The following is a 5,699-nucleotide window of genomic DNA, read 5'->3' as shown; positions in this document are numbered from 1 at the left end:
GAAAAGCCGACCACCTTTCTATTTCCAATAGCATGTTCTTCTATATGCTCATGTGTATATTTGCCTTTCAGCCTTGATGGTGAAAGCACCACCATGTGTTCTAACATTTCTAATGCATACTATGCTTATTTAATGTAATCTAACATTTGCACATGCACGAGTATTAGAAACTGCCTTCACATGACCCACAGAGGACAACAGGTTTTGCAGGTGTAAATTCTACGTAGGTAGAGTTCAGATTCTGGTTCAGAAATGTAAATCCTATTTATACACAGTACATTACTTTGCAATAGTGCCAAGGGCTACAGCAAGAATACGTGCAGATATTAAATTATGGAAAGCATGGATACAGGTATTTAAAATTTGTACAGAGGTGATTGCCTCTTCAAAACGTAGGAACCAGTGTGTGTGTGAGATTACGGAGACCACACAATAGGGAGATCAGCCTCTGAAAGTTTATGTGTCTGGCTTTGTCTGGCCCTACACACATCCTCATAGGGGTGAGGACTTTGGTCAATGTGGATAAGAAAGCTCAGGTAGCCATCTCCTTTATGCTCCTACACAGATTCCTAACACAACTGCACAAGAGACTCAAGGACTCAGCAAGTCTATTGCTGCTGCCATAGTCTTATTACCTCCCTGTCAATCTGTCCCCTCACGGAAAAGAGCATAGACTACATTCTCTTCAAGTGCAGTACTGCAGTGGTTACACTTTATCATCAAGTGACCATAGTTACATTGCAATTACTGTGCAATTACTTCCAGTCGCTGTATTTTATAGCTTAACCTAGACTTAAAATGAATCATTTTGCTATTCTCTTCAACTCTTCTAACATATTTAACATAGGCCAAGGAAGCACTATGTAGTACTTAGATCATACAATAATTCTTTTGCACAGAATAGCAACCTGTTTTTAATCCATTTGGAAAGGAGTGAGAGTATGGAAACATTATTGCCATCCTCAATCAGACCACGGATCCATCTAGTTCAGCGTTCTGCCTCCATTACTGCTCAGTAGAGTCACAGGTTAAAGCCATTAGATTATCTAGTCTGACCTCCTGCATAACACAGGCCATAGAATTTCACCCTGTTATCCTTGTATTGAGCCCAATAACTTGTGTATCTCCCAAGCAGAAAGTCATTTTAAAATCCTTCAAGCTGTCCATCTTGAATGATTTTGTCAAGAGAAAATAATTTGCAGGCTTATGGAGAGATGATAGATCACTAAAGACTTTTTGGGCAGAAAATAATTAACTTTCTCAGCCTCCTGAACACTCTGAATGATTTAAAGTTTCCTGAGTGACTGAGGCAAGTGGTGGTCTTATCTCATCACTGAGCACCAAGAACTTCTGCAGAAAGTAAGACAAACAACTTTGAATTTCATCATTTAAACATGGAACATCCAATTCACAACAGTAAAGGACTTTGAGGTCTTGTTACTTTCCATTTACTTATGTGTGTGGATATGCTGTCTGCACAGAGGTTTAGTTCAAAGGGGATGGATATTCATGTGGGAGTTTCACTAACAGTCTCCAGAATTAGTGAGACATTGGTTGACCCTGCTCTTGGCAACTGAAAGAAAATATTTTCCCCCTCATTGATCCAGATCCTAGAATGAAAAAAGAAGTATGCATTGGAGATGTAAAGTAATGATGGTTTCCTCCATTTTCTAGCCATCCCCAGAACCTAGCTTGCTATAGTCTTTGAAACATATCCTTTTCTCTTTAGTACTGGATTGCAGTACCTATGTTTATATCTAAGTACTTCAAGGACTCTCATCTGGGGATATTTAACTGCTGCAAGGACTAGTACATTCCATTCTGCATAGAAAGAAGATAAATATCCAAGTCCTTACTGGTGAGGTGCTCAGACCTTTTTGCAAGAAGGTGAGCAATATCAACTCCTATTAGTTTCAAGTGAGTGGAGTGAATTCTGACTACGCTCACTTTCACCTATGAGTTACTCTCTTATACATTCATGAAGAGATAAAGCAAAAAAAAAAAAAGGGTTATACAATCTCAGAAATAGAAAAAGATCTATCAGGTCATTTACTAAGTCACCTGCCTGGTGAGGGCAGGATTATCCACACTATAGTTACACACACACACACACACACACACACACACACACACACACACACACACACACACACACACACACACACACACACACACACACACACACACACACACACACACACACGACATCATCTGAATGTTTTCCCAATTTTCTCCAGAATACTTTTCTTTATTTCATCCTAAAGTTTCTTGCTATAGCCCTTGGCACTATTGCAAAGTAATGTACTGTGTATAAATAGGATTTACATTTCTGAACCAGAATCTGAACTCTACCTACAATAGAAATTTGGGGCACTTAAGGGTCATAATCATACCCAAATTTCATGGCATTTGTGTCTATCAGAGGCAAAACCTGAACAGACTTGGAACTCTACAGAGATTTGATTCTAGATAAGTGTTTGATACTGACTTCATGACTCAGGCTGATCTCTGTCACATACACATTTGTATTTCTATCAAACACATATTCTTCCTTTCTCCATTGTACAGCTCTGAAAGGCATATGTGCATTACTCTTAGTCCATGGTGCTCTGGTATAGTCATGCATTATACAATCCATGATTCTTTAAAATACATGAATTTAAAGCTTCACTTTTGTCCCAGAACCAGCTAAGTTTTGATGAATGAGATCTCAGACTAGACAGGTAAATAGAAAAGGGGTGAAGTCTGTGAGCTTGCAATGTATAATTTATTATAAACGCCACAAATACTATTGCTGAGAGAAAACAAATTATTGGCCTCTCATGCAGTGATCATGAGAAGGTGATAAATATTTCATTATATGGCACTCATCAGACATTTGAATAGCTCATCTGTCCTATTTATGCCAGCTAAAATGAACTCAACCTATCAGTGGCAAATGTATTTTTAATGATTCTCTTCACCTTCTGTGGAAGATGCAGCTAAAAAGTCCATCTTCCACAGGGATTACATTATTCATTTCATTACATACTGTAAACTGTTTATGCTCAAATAGGCTTTTCCTACTGAAAACAAGCCTTAACCTCTTTAGAAAATTTCACCTGCATTGCTCATTCTGGTTACTTTCCTTGGGCAGAAGCAGAAGTTACCACCGATGTTTTCAAAGCTTTACAAACTTGATATTTTAATGGAGAAGAAGTCCAACCTCAACCCAAGTTTTAAAACGTTCAAAGATATCTGTGGGGACTTTCTTCTTTTGAGAAGGAATGCCAAGATGGCTACCATTTTGGAAGCTTTTTCTAAGTGCCTTCTGAACTTGAAAATCATATTACATTTCTCCGCAAAAGGATATTAGTAATGCTTCCTGTGGTGGATATTTCAAGCTGTCATATTTATGTAATGTCAAAATTTACAACATGTTTAAAAATTGTAACCATTAAATATGCAAAGACTGTAACATGAAAAAAAAAGATATAAGGCTACAAAATCATCTTGGTGCTCTAATGGCAACACAAAAACTTATGAGCTTCTTTCTTGCTCATACAGTCCTTCTCCTGAGAGGTGCCTAACAACGCCTGATCAATGCTGAGTGTCTTCAAGTCAGTAGGAGTTTCGAGCATTTAGCACACCATGGGATTGTATCCCATAATAATAGAAATTCTTGGGTCTCTATCAGATTTATCAGGATTATATTCTGCAAGGCACCTAGTACCTTGGCAGATTGGGCCAACAGTTACCAATATCCAAAAGAAGCATCACCTACCCCCCAGCCATGCGCTTCTCTTTGATACAATTTTCTACAGATTTAATATGTGGTTAGCATTACTTTCATTACCATGTTCAATTAAGTTTTGGTCAAAAGCACACTCTATTCTCTTAAAGGTTTTTAAACAGACACATTTCTTGCCAATACTCACATATACGGGGTTACAGGATATTACTGTGAACTTGAAAGTAAGGTTGAAAACTTACATTCAAACTTATCCCCCTGAGCTAAAAGTATGAAGTGAAAGGCACTTGCTGATTTAGACATCCGTATCTAGGAAGGGTTTTACATTTTTTTGCCTACATATAGTACGGAATGAGAGTTTTGCAGTTGATTTAATCATCTAAAAATGTCCACTTCTTATCTGTTTTGAGGGATGGTAACAGATGTGTCAATAAGAAAAGGATTTAGCGGATAATATTTTTTAAATAGCTGCATATCATCCTAATGTTGTATAGTATCTCACATTTTTCATCATATATCCAGAAGGCAGGTATTTGGGGTGAAAGAGGATTAAACACTAACAAAAACAAAATATTTTCTTTCACTGTGCCCATGAATATCCGAGCTGGATATTTTCAATGTATTTAGCTACGAAAGGATATAAAGCAGGCACTATTATAAAGTTGGAATAGGATTTTATGGATAAAGCCCTGGACTGGGAGTTAGGAAATCTTGGTTCAATTCCTCCTCTGCCTTGGACATCCTATGTGACTTTGAGGAAGTCATTTAAAAGAGCCAGGTCTTCAACAGCACCCACAACTGAGCCTGGTCTGCTCAGGACACCAGTGTGCTGAAATCCTGGCTGTACATCTCTCAGTGTTTCTGCAAAATAGGGGATAATTATCCTTCCTTTCGCCCACCTTTTCTTTGCCTTGTCTGTTTAGACTGTAATCTCTTCTAGCTAAGGTACCACAGTATCTGAACACCTCACAATCATTAATATATTTATCTTCACATCACCCCTTTGAGATAGGGAAGCGCTGTTATCCCAGGTTAACAGATGGGGAATTGAGACATAGAGACTAGGGGCTTGTCTAGCTGGACACTTAGGCTATGTCTACATTTATGGGGATAAATTCTGTGATCAATGCAGTGGGGTCAAATGAAGACCCGCTAAATTGACCACAGAGCACTCTCCGGTCGACTCAGGTACTCCACTGGAACGAGAGAAGTAAGGTAAGTCAACAGGAGAGCGTCTCCCATCAACCCAGCATGGTGTAGACACCGCAGAAAGTCAACCTAAGATATGTCGACTTTAGCTACATTATGGAGTAGTGTAGTGTAGACAAGGCCTAAGTAGTGCAACAAACTGGGTGTGTAAATCTAAAGTGCACTTGTGCATCATAAACTACCTGTTCATGTGGACTCTGCTACTGTGCACTAAAGGTTCCCAAGTGTGCATTGACCTACTGCTGTTTCAGATCAAGAGTAGATTAAAGCACACTATGAAAATTTTAGTGTGCAGTACCAAGGTCCATATGGATAGTTAGTGCATGACACACTAGGCTACTGTAGACTTGCAGCCCAGCTTGCTGCACGCTAACTTGCCATCTAGACCAGGCCTAAATGACTTACCCGAGGTCACACAGGAAGTCTGTTTAAGAGCAGGGACTTGAATGCAGATCTCCCAAGTCCTAGGTTAATGCCCTACCCACGGATCATCCTCTCATAGACAAGAACTCTCTAGTACTATGTGTTTGTACAGTGCATGGCATAATGGGTCCTCAAACTTAGTCAGGTCTTAAACACCCTTTACTACCAATCATTTTAATAAATGAACTATTTACCACAGAATTTTATACACTTGGCTCTACTAAGCTGCATATTTGAGAATAATCCATGCTTAAAAAATTACAGCTGCAGCTGGCTGCTTGCCAGAAACAGAAACTCTAGAGACTAAACCTGACAGTTGACCTTATAAAAAGGTCCA

Source organism: Gopherus flavomarginatus, chromosome 11 (assembly GCF_025201925.1).
Source record: "Gopherus flavomarginatus isolate rGopFla2 chromosome 11, rGopFla2.mat.asm, whole genome shotgun sequence".
Classification (NCBI taxonomy): Eukaryota; Metazoa; Chordata; order Testudines; family Testudinidae; genus Gopherus; species Gopherus flavomarginatus.
This window is presented reverse-complemented; position numbering follows the sequence as displayed.